The sequence below is a fragment of the Pagrus pagrus genome, assembly GCF_965226575.1.
Source record: "Pagrus pagrus genome assembly, chromosome: 2".
NCBI classification, from domain to species: domain Eukaryota; kingdom Metazoa; phylum Chordata; class Actinopteri; order Spariformes; family Sparidae; genus Pagrus; species Pagrus pagrus.
In genome coordinates this window covers 37,167,369-37,182,510 of record NC_140186.1, presented here as the reverse complement: position 1 = coordinate 37,182,510, position 15,142 = coordinate 37,167,369, and the positions used below count along the sequence as shown (strand labels likewise).

The following is a 15,142-nucleotide window of genomic DNA, read 5'->3' as shown; positions in this document are numbered from 1 at the left end:
CCTCACTCTCTGACATATTCGAAGAGATCCTCCAGGAAAACAACCCAGATGCCAGGCAGACAACGAGTGCCACTGCTCAACAGCTGGACTGTTACCTGTCAGAAGTCCCCATCCCCAGGAGTGTTAATCCTCTAACATATTGAAGGACCGATCAAGGCCGCTTTCCTGACTTAGCACAGATGGCACGCAGGTAATAACAGTCAATAAGTTTTACAGCACTTTTCACAACATACTTACAAAGTGGTTTACAGTGGTAAAAACAAAATGTATAATGTAATTAATGCAATATAAAACCATATAGGAATACTACAATGAAAGTGCACACGGTAATGGTGATGTACAGTAACAATACAAAAACAATAAGCTGATAGTATGGCAAAGGGATTGGTTTTCTTTTTCTCTTTATTATTTATTCTTTATTGCTTGATAACAATGAACTGGACCTACAATGTTGTTTCCATTCCAAGGTACCTGGCTGCTCCATGCACAAGCACTGATAGTGAGAGGCTGTTTAGTGCTGCATCTCATGTCCTTGATAAGGAGAAACAGACTGACACGTGACAAAGCAGAGAAGCTACTGTTCATAAAGAAGAACCTGTTCCTGAAGGAGTAGGCTAAGTAGACTTATGCCACAGTTGTTTGTTTTTATGTTTTTGTTTGTATAAAACAATTTAAGGGTTGTCTCAGATGTCATAGTTTCCTTCTTTTTAATTTGAAGCTGAAGTACTGTTATTGACAAATCTGTTCTGGTCTGGGATATGTTATGTACCTGTATAAGTGTATGAGGTTACAAGCACACTTATTGCAATTTACTTGAGCCTTCTATTTACATTATTAGCCTACTGTGACTAAGTAGACTTGTGCCAAAAGGACAATAATTCATTTGTTGTGGGTTTATCCACTTTTATGCACTTTAGTTCTTTTGGGAATGCACTTCTAATGCAGGTTTTGTTTGAAGGCCTACAGAATAGATATTTCTGAACTCAGTTATTTAGGGTTAATATAAATGTGAAACTACTGGAATATTCAAATGTCAGAATATTAAATAAACATTTATTTTGTTTGAAAATCATGTCTAAAAATATATTTTATTTATACAATATTTAAAAAAAAAAGAAAAGAAAAACTTCTCGACTGGCAGGACAGCTAAGCTAACGTGAGTTGTTCAAAAACCTTCTTTTTAGCAAACTTTGTGTACACAAACAATGTTCTCAATGCTCGTGTTCATGTGTAGAGACCCTGGTGATGCTATGGGCAAAGTTTCATGTTGTGTCGAGTCTTCTTAGTGTTTTAAAAATAGCGATTTTGATGGGGTCCGCCCGCTATTCCGACATCCCGCTATTCCGACATGTCTCTATTTAGACATGCCGCTATTCCGACATGTCTCCGACAATGACAAAAAACAATGTCGAAATAGTGGGACGCTTGAAAAATAACTTTAATGCCGCTATGCCGACAATTAGAGGTCACTGTCTAAATAGCAGCATGTAACTGATTTTGATGCTACAGAAAAGTTGCCCGTGCACCTCTATTGTAAATGAGTTTGATCTGGAAACGAAACTATGGTGAATCTTAAAAGTGGCTTTTTCGTCGTAATTATGCTTTTACACCAAATTTTGACTCGTGTTCATTCACAAAATAAGCCGAGGTTGCATTTTGGCAACAGTTACACATGAACATACCGGTAGCCTACCTACACACACAGCCAAACAAGACAAAAACAACTTTTTTTTTTTTTTAAACACCGAATTTACCGGCACGGGCAGCATGACGTCGGTTATCGTTGTAAATTTCGGTATCGGTAAATTTTAGGTTTATCGTCCAGGCCTAATGCTGACACCTCTTGAGGAATTACTACCATAAGCTGAAAAGACTTGGTCTACCCATCTCTGTTTTAGTTTTATTGATTCCTTTTCAGACAGGTGGGTCTCTTGAAGCATTGCTACAGTAGGTACTACTTCGTTGTGGCCGAGTTCACGCATGATTCTCGCGAGAATCACGCACCTTTTTAGTGGAGGATCAATTGTGTTTTCATGAGAAGCGGCAATGTGCCCAAACAACCACCAGGTGGCATCTGTGAGCAGGAGGACGACAACATGCAGCAGCAGGGAGCAGTGACCATGAACGGGGAATGGACAGAGTTGCCTGATTTATGTTTCTGTTCGTTGTTGCTTAAATACAAGAATGTAGCTAATAATACCTCACCCACTCCACACCTCATTCCAACTCCTTCCTTCAGCCTGTCGCTACAGGGTCCCTCTAGCAAGGACAAACTTAGTGAGTTGTTGATGATGTTGATGGCGGATGAGATGAATGATTTTTTTCACTATGAAGCCTTTTAAATTACGCACAGCCTACAGAAGTTTCAACGTCCATACAAGCATTTAAGAAATGATTCTTATCAGTTCCATAATTCAGCGAGGATTTTTACTCAACAAAAAAATGTATAAAGATCAGTTTTTAGGTTGAAGACACGACAGCAGCATGTATGTCCAGACACTGATGTGTCAGCTGGGGCAGCGGGTCGGTGATCCATAAGACACATGAAAACATTGTGACTGACTATATAGCTCCCCTGGTAGAGCAGCTCCCTCAGTAAATAGAATCACTCGCTGATATGAGTTCGAATCTCAGTATAGGCTGTAACTTAAGTTCATGTGTTTTCTTTTCTCATCATCATTATGATCACATATAGCTCCAAGTTTGCGCAAATAAATGAGCAAATGAGCATTAATTCTCCGCCGGGCCGCGGCACCAGCTTTCCTGCTTGTGTACATAAAATACATTAAATTCTGACACCACAACTGTAGCGTACCGAATATCAATAGATGATAACCAGAGAAAAAAAAAACGTTCTATTGATCTGATTCACCGGCTTCATGGACGTCAGAACTATTTTCTGAGATGGCGGGATTTTTCTTGGGAGGGGCGGGGGAAGCACGCACTTTTATCAATGATTAAGGATTTGATTTGAAGTTATTTTATAATGGCGTGCAGTTATAAGAGAACTAGAATGGATGAACACACCATCTTTATTGTTAAGAAAATTAAACTTTGATCATTAAATCAAGCCATTTAAGGAACATAACAGCATTATTTGTACCCTTGAATGAAAAAAAGAAAAGTCTGCGCTCCTGACTCAGGGCTTTCATGCATATCCAAAAGTGGACCTTCTCTCAGTTGACCCACTGATGAAGATTTTAAGCAGGGTCGAGACATCGCTTTCATCCATAAGGTCACTGTGAACGTTCATAACGGTCAAATGTGTTAGTCTCTCCTGCGTCATGGTGCGCAGCCAGGTTTTCAGCCTGCGCAAGGCTGAGAAAGAGCGCTCAGATGCCGCGACAGATATTGGCAGGGCCAGACACAGCTTAATGAGCTTCTCCACCTCTCTCGTGGAAAGGGGGTCAGTTCCGAGTAACCCACATCCACTCGTTTCCCCTCAGCCGCCTCAAGAACTGCCTGCTCTCGCCCTGCAGCTATGCGGAGTCCTTCCCGATCAAAACGCCGCTCCGCCTCGGAGCGCACCAGGTCCATATGCACATCCTGGATGGTGCTTACTTCTCGTATCTTCCCGTGGGTAGGGAGGCTGATGGGGTGCGTTAGTTCCGACGTCTATGACCGGCTTTCTTTCTTTCAGTTGTGGTGTCAGAATTTAACACAAATATTTGTGCTTTCTATTCCTTATATTTTCTACAACAGGCTTATAGAAAGAAGAACGACGCCACGTCATGTCAGACAGTTTTCTCTAGCTTTATTAAAATACATAATCAGCAGCTTCACAGTAGTCGGATATACAGAAGGTTATTTAAAGCGGAGTGAGTCCCTGAAGCAGTCTCCATGCAGGAGGAGATCCCTTGGCCAAGTGATCAATGTATTTGTTGCACACCTCTTTGCTGTCCTCAGCGCGCGGGGGTGGGGGTCGGGGCACTGTCGTAGCAAGCTTTTCAAAAGTGTGGGGGATGGATGTGGTCTTTCCAGTTAAGCGAACTTGTTCCAGATGCCTTAACATTTGCATTCCCCCATACTGAGGAATGTGTGTAGGGGACGAGAAGTAAGCACCATCCAGGATGTGTCCATCCTGCATTCGGAGGTGGAGAAGCTCATTAAGCTGTGTCTGGCCCTGCCAATGGCCGCGTTTCCCAGATTCGTTAAGAAGCTCTTAAGTGCTAAGATCTTCTTAGGAGCGCTCTTAAGAACGCTGTGAAAGAAGGATGCGTTTCCCAGAGTCGCTCTTAGCTTAAGAAGATCTTTCACTAAGAAGGAAATTAAGATCGAGCTGACCCACTCTTAACAGCCTTCTTAGCGACCAAATGCTCAGTGATCAAGCCGCGTCAGGGAAATTTACATCCTCCACTTTTCGAAATAATAAAACAATGCTCAATGTTGAAATGCGCTCATAGCTGCGGACCACTGGCGCAAGAAACATAGGTTTTAACAACGTTTTATTGAATTACACGTTTAAGTTTTCCACACACATCTGCATATGAGTTTATAGTACTACACATAAAAAACAACAACCCTGTGGCATTTCACAGATATCAAGGAAACAGATGTAATTAAACTCAGCTGAACCTCATCCAGAGAGGCTTCACCTGCTACTCTATATAAATGCGTTGCCAAAGTCCGCGCGTGTGAGAAACCATGGCTACAATACAGCTACAACAGCGTCGCCGTGCGCGAAGCCAGACGGTTTACATAAATGCATACGTGCGTCAGCACTTCTCCCCACTGGACGTGCTGTCAGACCGGGCTGTCCAGGCAAAGTACCGGCTGCCCCGTGCGGAGATCCAACGGCTGATCACTCGGTGTCTCCACACATCCAGAGAGCAACAGCTGCAATTTTGGCCTCAGCCCGGAGGTGCAGCTCCTGGCTGCGCTGCGTTTTTACGCAGTGGGGAGCTTCCTGGAGGTGGTGGGGGATGGCACTGGCCTCAGCAAGGCATCGGTGTCACGGAGTGTGGCAGCTGTGACACCGATTCTCCTGCGCCATGCCATGGATGGCACCCTCATTCCAATCCACAATCCCTCCCTGGTGGATCCGTGCTGGATCGGTAGAAAGCACAACGCGGCCGTCAACACACCCGCACCCACACCCCACACACGCACACGATACATGCGTAGCCTAATTGCACCTGTGGGGGGGGGGGGGGGGCACGGGGTGCTGTGTGTGACTTATGCGCTGATAAAGAGGTGGGTGATCGATTTGCCTGGCATCACTTGATTCAGTTTCAGCAGCACCGCGGTGGACAGCTCCCAATAAGAGCTTCTTAAGAAACTTCTTTGGCTTGATCTTAAGGTTCTCCTAAGAAGGCAGTTAAGAACGCGTCTGGGAAACACCCGCATCTCAGCGCTCCTTCTTAGCCGAACCCTTCTTAAGAGCCTTCTTAAGTCCTTAAGAACGATCGAATCTGGGAAACGCCGCCATTGCCGTTATGTTCCTTAAATGGCTTGATTTAGTGATCAAAGTTTCAATTTCTTAACAATAAAGATGCCGTGTTCATCCATCTAGTTCTCTTATAACTGCACGCCATAATAAAATAACTTCAAATCAAATCCTTAATCATTGATAAAAGTGCGTGCTTCCCCCGCCCCCCCTCTCAGAAAATAGTTCCGACGTCCATGAAGCCGGTGAATCAGATCAATAGAACGTTTTTTTTTTTTCTGGTTATCATCTATTGATATTCGGTACGCTACAGTTGTGGTGTCAGAATTTAATGTATTTCATGTACACAAGCAGGAAAGCTGGTGCCGCGGCCCGGCGGAGAATTAATGCTCATTTGCTCATTTATTTGCTCAAACTTGGAGCCATATGTGATCATAATGATGATGAGAAAAGAAAACACATTAACTAACGGTACTGCCTATACTGAGATTCGAACTCGTACTAGCGGAAGACTCTGCTTACTGAGGGAGCAGCTTTACCAGGGGAGCTATACGTCAGTCATTACACACATCAGCGTCTGGACATACGTGCTGCTGTCGTGTCTTCAACCTAAAAACTGATCTTTATAAATTTTTTCGTTGAGTAAAAATCCTCTCTGAATTATGGAATTGATAATAATCTCTCCTTAAATGCTTGTATGGATGTTGAAACTTCTGTAGGCTGTGCGTAATTGTTTCTGCCTCCGCTTATTAGCCGTGGCTGCAGCGAGCGAGCAAAATCACAACCTCAGATGTCTTTAGGGTATCAGATATTATTATAGGCTATTCTTATATTTAAGCAACATCCAGTCAGGCCGTGATATAGGCTCACGGGGGCGGACTTGGACAATAATTCAGGTCGGCAATTTTACCAGTAAACAAATGTTCCTTAAAAAACGACTAATGTAGTTTAGCTCTACTGTAAAACAAAGAAAGCACAAGTGATTATCCAAGGTCACCCAGATAATGGAGGTGTCCCACCGCTGTGAAACAATCAGTCTGAATCAATCTGATACGGTTTAGCGGTCCCCCTCTCCATTCACTCTACCTGTAGCCTAAAACAGCGCCACTCTCCATTGCAGCTACATTGTGGTCAAATGTGGAATTGTCCCAAAATCGTTTCAGCTGCAATTCAGTACTATGCTTCCACCTAGTGGCTACAGTTGTCACTTACATTTCACGCGTTGCGTGAATCTCGCTCCCCGCGAGTGAAATGGCCACTTTGAAGTAGTACCTACTGTACGTTACACGTCAAAGATTTCAAATGTGAACGTATCTTATATCGTTTGACTGTTGTTGAAAAGGCTGTCTGTCATCAGGAGCTGAAAAGAGAGTGGCTCATTACTGACCACTAGAGGGCACGCTATTGCTGTTCTGCCTAGCAACAGGAACCAGTTTGGATTGGTTTGCTTAACCAGTAGCAGAAAAGGAGTGAGGACTAAAAGGTCACTAAAAGGTGTTGCTGGCAGTTTTCAGTCTGTTTTTTCCTGTGTTCCAGGTCTAGTTTTTTCAGTTTAAGAGGGATGTGTGCGTCCATTTGTCCTGTAAGTAGATTCCAGTTGATATTAATAATTATTATCTTGTGGATTGCAATTCTTTTGAGTTAAGTAATAAGCATTGTGTTAATGTGGTAAACCTTTAAGCTACTATTGGTTATTCATCTTTTGTTGTATGAAGATTTTAACAATAGTGTGATTTCTTTTGTTCTGTGTACATCCTAGAAACCACACACACAAGTCCCTGTAAGACCCAACAACTTTATCAGAAAATAAAGAACTTTTTCTGCAACCACCCTACACCCTAACACCTATTTTTCAACTGTATTTGTGATCCCATTAACATTCCATGATATAATTCTGATGACTGGCAAACTCATCCTTCACCTAAACAATTATAAGTTATCCTCCTTAAACTCATACTCTTAATCAGTTAACTCTGTTCTCCTGACGCATTAGTGCACATACACTCACACACACACGCGCGCACACACACACACACACCCACACACACCAAACAACAATGCCAATAGGCAGAAACTAATCAGCTAACTAAACTCCATGCATGTCTCAAGGACATTAGGACCTGGATGACCTGCAATTTTCTGCTGTTAAATTCAGATAAAACCGAAGTTATAGTACTTGGTCCTAAACACCTTAGAGATGCATTATCTAATGATATAGCTAGTTTGGATGGCATTAACTTGGCCTCCAGCACCACCGTCAGGAATCTGGGAGTTATCTTTGATCAAGATATGTCCTTCAACTCCCACATAAAACAGGTCTGCATTTTTTCATCTACGTAACATTGCAAAAGTCAGGCCCATCCTTGTCCCAAAAAGACGCAGAAAAGCTAGTCCATGCATTTGTTACTTCCAGGCTGGACTACTGTAATTCTCTATTATCAGGCTGCCCTAACAAGTCTCTAAAGAGTCTCCAGCTGGTCCAGAATGCTGCAGCACGTGTACTGACAGGAACTAAGTAAAGAGATCATATTACTCCTGTATTGGCCTCTCTGCACTGGCTCCCTGTAAAATCAAGAATAGAGTTTAAAATCCTTCTCCTTACCTACAAAGCTGTTAATGGTCAGGCACCATCATATCTCCAGGAGCTCATACTACCCTATTACCCAACTAGAGCATTACGCTCCCAGAACGCAGGATTACTTGTAGTTCCTAAAGTCTCCAAAAGCAGAATGGGAGCCAGAGCCTTCAGTTATCAAGCTCCTCTTCTGTGGAACCATCTTCCTGTTTTGGTCCAGGAGGCGGACACCCTCTCTACCTTTAAGAGTAGACTTAAGACCTTCCTTTTTGATATAGCTTATAGTTAGGGCTGGCCCAGGCCTGTCTTGGACCAGCTCTTAGTTATGCTGCTATAGGCCCAGTCCAGGGGACAAATGACACACTGAGCTTCTCTCTCCTCCTCTCCTCTCCATCTGTATACATTATGCCTGTATACATGCCCCATCTCTGCATGTCACTGACTTCACTTCTTCCCCGGAGTCCTTGTGCTTTCTAGTCCTACAGGCTCTCATGGATCCTGGCCGCACCCGGGTCGTGGATCGTGGATGCGCCTACTGCCATGGCCCTGCCTGACACCCACCACTACTGTTGCTAATATTAGTCATAACTCTGTTACATACGTTTCACTACTATTATTGTAATGCATTACTACATACTAGGGGTGTGCAGAGCAGCCGATATTTGTATCTGTATTTGTATTTGTTGAGGGGGGAAAAGTATTTGTATTTGTAGGCTATTCGAGTAAAATTCAAAATAGGCGTAAAAATATATATATTTTTTAGTTACACTTCTAATTTTCGTTATAGTGTAAGTATTCTTTAATTATCCATTATAATAATTATGGATATGCAATATTGGTTGATGTTTTTCCATAAATCCAGCAATGAACATGTAACAAGGAATGTCATTGAAAAGAAAATAACATAACAGCCATAATATGACATAGTAGCCTATAGCTAACGGTCATCATGCTTCTGGCCTCTACCTGGTCTTTTTACTGAACTTAACCAACTCCTTTCTTCATTGCCTAAAACCCAACCAAAGCAGCGAGCAAAGAATTTTTTTTTCTCCCCCGGTCTGCTGTCAGCAGGGTCGCCAGCTGCAACAGCCTCGCGCCTGTGAAGTGGGCTCAAGCTGCGTTCAGCCGCGCTCGAGCGGAGCGGGGGAGAGAAACAATGTGTATTTCTTTTACTCTGTGGAAGATCTCCCAACGGAGTGAGGGACAAAGTGTTGAAGAAATCATTCAAGTCCAGTTGAGTAGTTTGCTGTGGTGATGTGTTTATTCAAAGTCTACCGGTAGACTGGTGGACTGACAGGCACAGAGTGGATCTGAGCCGGTGAGTGAACCCAGAGCAAATGAAACAGTAGCATTTTATACAGTAAGAACAAAGAAGATTCTATCAGGTTCAAACAATAGGTATGCAAAAGACATGCAAAGGGAGGGGGGTCTGCTCTTTGGAGAGTGTGATCAGCAGGGGGTAGGGGAAGTATGGGGGCACACATTTAACATAGTGATCAAATCGTCTGTCCATTGATTAACTATCCATTGATTAACTGGTGTTACGCAAATGTGTATCTACAGGGTTTAGGAGACAGACAGGAATTAACATTTATGTCTGGAGGTCAGAGGGCACTTCTCAGACGTCACTCTAAATGTGTATTTTCTTCCTCAAAAGCAAGTGGGACAGATCTGCCCAGTCCCTGAGCAGCGCGCGTTTCACAGACAAGCCACAACGCAGAGTGTAAACAACGTCACCTGGTTCAGCAGCACCATGGACAGCTGCGGGGGCGGGGGGGGGGTCGGAACAGCAGTGTTTTGACGCCCCCACCCCCGACTCCTGAACGTCACTCACTCATCCGGGCATGTACTGCGGTCTCATGAGGAAACGTAGCTTTTTGATATGATGTTTTTCTTGTAATATTTTTTAAAGTATTTGTTTGAAATAAGTATTCACAAAAAACACGTTATTTGTGCCTTTCCGAATACCGTATTCGGGTTCGGCTCCACCCCTACTACATACTATCCTTACCGTTAACCACTACTACTGTTATTACTAGTAGTCACATTTCCATTATGTGCATTTCATTATTATTGCTGTAATACCTCTTTATGTACTTTCATTCCTGTCAACCATCTATTATAATTGTATACATTGTGATCTCGTTGATCTGCTCTGTACATGCGACATCTATTGCACGTCTGTCCGTCCTGGGAGAGGGATCCCTCCTCTGTGGCTCTTCCTGAGGTTTCTTCCGCATTTTTTTTCCCTGTTAAAAGGGCTTTTATTTGGGGCAAGTTTTTCCTCACTCGAATCGAGGGTCGAAGGACAGAGGGTGTCGTCTCTGTACAGATTGTAAAGCCCTCTGAGGCAAACTGTGATTTGTGAATTTGGGCTATACAAATAAAATTTGATTTGATTTGATTTGAAAACCCAACAAAAAAAACAAAAGAAAGAGGTCCCATCCCTCCTCTATCCATGATCCAATGAGGGCAGGCGCAGAGTCGTTCAGAAAGCGTTCCACAACCAGGTTTCATGTTGCCGCACTATTCAAATCATATTTCATGAGAAAAAAGATAAATGAGGAGAAAATAATTATAATAATAAAAATAAAAATAGTCATTTATCTTTTAGTGCGTTATTCTCATATCTCAGCCAGTGTCTTATCCAAATATAGACGGGAGGCGTGTTGTCAAGTCCTTTGAGGCTTGATCCGGAGTACTGTAGATATGTTTCTGGCCATCCAAAGTGACCATGAGTCTTGCTGGAAATAGCAGACCATACCGGAGACCTGCTCCGCGCAGCTTCCTCGTGATGTTCGCATACTCTATGTGTTTTTGCTGGATCTCAGGTGGCAGATCTTGAAACACATGAATAGGCTTATTTTTCCATTCCAGCCTTTTTTTTTTTCCGGCCAGCTTTTTTCCCTTTTCAGCTGCAGCTCTCAGAATAAGCTGTCGATCGCTCCATCTCAGAAGGCGTACAATATATGCTCTCGGTGGGTCTGACGGGTCGTTAGTTTTCAAGTTTCTAATCTCTTTCGTGCATTCTTGTATGGCTGTCTGGTGGGTAGCTTGTTTATCCTCCATTGTCCCGATCCGTTTTTCAGTGTTCCCCACTCTGTTGACAATAGCACGTACGTCTTTTTTTATCTCCTTTATTGAGTTGTTCAGTTCATCGAACCTTTGTTGGAAGGTATCTTTTATGCTGGTAACTTCTGTCAGCAGTTCCTAGGCCCAGGCAGGTGGTTCCTCATTAGAACTCATGCTTTGTTTGAATGAATGCCACAGAGCCTTGTGCTGTTTCACAGTTTGTCTCGTCTCTCGGGAGCGTGCCTGGTTTGACATAAAACGTGTCTTTTCTAAGATAATAAATTTCGCCAGTTTAAAGTGTAACTAAACCCCTAGGTTTTGGCTGAGGTGCATCTGGGCTGGAAATTCAAAAAATGCCTTGATTGTGGGCAGGGCTCCAGGAGCAGTTAAGACATGTCCAGTCACTCTGTGCAACCTCCAACATGACGCTGAAATTCGAATGTGGGCGTGACTAAATGTCGCTTGTGATTATTCACGCCAGCCGTCAATCAAATTCAAAAGAAGAAGAAGAAGAAGAAGAAGGAGGTTTCCCTTCGGCATAAAAGAGAAACAAGAAGAAGAAATAGAAGAGATTTGCTGCTGTTAAAGTGTACTAAGACGACATGTGAAACGTTTTATAAATTCATGAAAATGTCCGGGAAGGGTTTCATTTAAAGGACATTTTCATGAATTTATAAAACCTGCCCGGATATGGAGGACTAAACATGACTTAAGTATAAATTAATAAATAAATAAATAAATGCATAAATAAATGTATAAATAAATAAATGCTGAAATAAATGAATAAATAAATACAGGAATAAATAAATAAATGCTGTTGCTAAATGCTATTGCTTTATATATATATATATATCTTCAGCCCGTGCACTGCTGGGCTACAGCAGCTGCTCAATCTTTGCACCCAATATGGGATGGAGTATGATATTACATATAATGCTAAAAAGAGCAATATCTTGATTGTGCGCAGTAGAGATGATCACCAGTCGAGGTTTCCAGCTTTTTATTTATCTGGCTCTGCCCTCAGTGAATGTAATGAGGTTAAATACCTTGGACACTTTATCACTAATGATCTTTCTGATGATGTATAGACAGTGTCGTAAATTGTATGCTCAAGCAAACATGCTGTCCCGTAAATTTAGTATGTGCTCTGTTCCTGTTAAAGTCGCTTTATTCAAAACATTCTGTACTCCTCTCTATACTGCACACCTCTGGTCCAGATATAGAGTGAGTAGCCTGAGACGACTCACTGTGGCCTATAATGACAGCATGAGGCTGCTGCTTAGAGTACCTAGATGCTCTAGTGCTAGTCAAATGTTTGTTAATATTGGTGTTCCCACCTGCTCTGCTGTCCTGCGTAATTTAATGTACAAAATGATATGCAGAATTGATGCTTCTGAAAATGATATAATATCTGTTATTGTCAACCTAGGACGCACTTCTGTAAAGTATTTGTCAAGAAAGTGGCGCCACTGGCGCTTGAGTCTATATTAGGCTTTTAAAAAAAACTGTCTTGTCTGTTTGTCTTTTGTTTCTTGTTGTATGTGTCGTTTGTATTATGGACCTCCCAGTGGGTGAGTCTGGAATAAAGCTTTCATTCATTCATATATATAATGCTATAATGCTTTATATTTATTTCTACATTTCTGTTCACCTACATTTATTTATTTCTGTATTTCTGTGTCCATATGTTAATGAGGTAGGAGGTCCTAACCTCAGTCAACAGCATGATTGGTTACAGGAGTGTGCTCGATTCGGGTCGACTACTTCGGCCTTACTATGTTGTTGGCTACCAGCACGCCCGCTCAGCTAACCCTTAGCTGCAGTTCTGGTTTAGTAATGGTAGTTTTTGTACGAGCGATTGCGAATGAATTACGATCATAAGCGAACGGTTTAGAGAACCATGCAACCAACGACTATGTTCAGTTTCGTCTGGATAGATTGATGGATGACTTGGCTCAGCTCAACGCCGATATGGATCACAAGCGACATTTAGCCATGCCCACATTCAAATTTCAGCCAATCACTGGCGACGTTTAGCTACGCCCACAGTTGAATTCCAGCCAATCACAAATCGACCTTTCGTTCCGTCCCTTTCTGCAGGCTGCAGACAGGTATGCTTCACGAACAGTGGTGGCTCGTGATGTAAGCTGCCTCCAAAACGTCATCGGCCTCCATCTCAGCCAATAGCAAATTCGATTTTAATAGTCGGGTTTCTACCCATAGAGGGCAGTCACTCTTACATTTTTACAACAAAATACACCAAATTGAAATACTTTGACTAAAATGTCAAGAGTTGGACCAGAATACATCAACAACACTACTTCATACCCAAATACATTTGTTTTCAGCAGAAAAAAGTGGTTTGGGGGTGAAGTTACACTTTAAGCTCAAAACTTGGGCAATCAGAGGTATAAATATTTCCCTGGTATGTGGACTCAGAACAGCTCAGTCCGCCATGCTCTCTTGTCACGTGATCTCAGACATTTTCCTGTCTAATATCCTTGATTAGGCCTGTATATGGAAACTAGACTAGTTATTAACATGATCTATTGCAATTATCCTTATGACTCTCCATTATTTTACCTGCTCTGCAGAGGTGGACAGAGTACACAACTTCACTACTTGAGTAAAAGTACAGATACTCCTTGTCAAATATTACTCCAATACAAGTAAAAGTAGCTTAGTCAAAATATTACTTAAGTAAAAGTACTAAAGTATTTGTTTAAAAAATTACTTAAGTAAAAGTATTTAAAAAATATCTCAGGAAATACAGGAAAGGAAAGTAGCTTAATGTCATTATACAATACACTGATGCGATTCTGCTACAGACGTGTTTATAGCTCAAAAATAAACAAATAAAGGCAAGAAGCCTCAGAACACAGACTCAGCTGCATTCATCAACACATGAAATATATTGCAGACAGCTGCGGTCAGTTCAGTATTTTTTTGCATCTGACATCCATGCTTTCTCTACATAAAAAAAGATGTAGATGTAGGCACTACAAGAACTTATATTGACATTTACAGATAAACAACTTATTGGCTAGTTTACTTTACTTATATCATAGCCAAAAATGAGCCAGATAACCCACATCAAAGACAGCCGCACCTCACTAACGCGCGCACATCCACTTTCTCTCTCTCTCTCTCTGTCACACACACACACACAGACACGCGCGCGCGCGCGCGCACACACACACACACACACACACACACACACTCTCTCTCTCTTTCACAAACATTAAGCTAACTAACGTTAGTAGCTACTTTACATACCGCGACGTGCTTTTTCAGGTTGGAAGACGAGTCTTTGTAGTCCGTGATATAATTGGTCCGCGGTAAGCACAACAAACATTTAAACTGAAACGAATCAGTTTTTGTGACAAAAATCTCAAACATGGGTTTGAGATAAGGCCACGGGTGCTCATGACGTAGTACAGGTACGGCAATACGACTAAGACAAACCATACGCGAATCAGCAGAAACAGTTTATTTTCTCTGAATTTTGCAAAAAAAAAAAATCATCAGCTGATCAAAAGTAGCGAGTAACGAGAGCATCAATAGAAATGTAGTGGAGTAAAAAGTACAATATTTGTCCTTCAAATGTAGTGGAGTGAAAGTAAAAGTATCCCCCCAAAATAATACTCAAGTAAAGTACAGATACTCAAAAACTGTACTTAAGTACAGTACTCAAGTAAATTTACTTCGTTACTGTCCACCACTGCTGCTCTGTGTCCTAGATTATAACCAATCCAGTCCTTTTAACCTGTTGAAATACCTTTAAAGGGCAAATACAACTCATAAAAGGCAGTAGGCTATTTCACCTGCCAAAAGACGGAAATCAGTTTCTGGCGGACGATCACTTTTTGGCACCACACCGGCCATTCGAGTGGTGAACGCTGGTTTTGATACGTTTGTGTAAAATAAATCTGAAGCTGCTTCTGTGTTAGCTACATGAACTTGTGAGGTACATGTGAACATGACTTAGCGTTAACGTTATTCAGCGCACAGTTGTGCGGTTGGACTAATGGAAACCAGCTGGGCTTTAGATAACACGCACATGCAGCCTTGACATTGCATCACTCTTGCTCCAGACAGGGTTCGGCCCC

General features: G+C 42.2%; 1 protein-coding gene across 1 annotated transcript in view; it reads right to left on the bottom strand.

Annotated features, from left to right (window-relative positions):
* The window catches only part of ddt (D-dopachrome tautomerase), a 37,820-nt gene that overhangs the window by 22,479 nt on the left and 199 nt on the right, over positions 1 to 15,142 (bottom strand). The window lies entirely within an intron of this gene.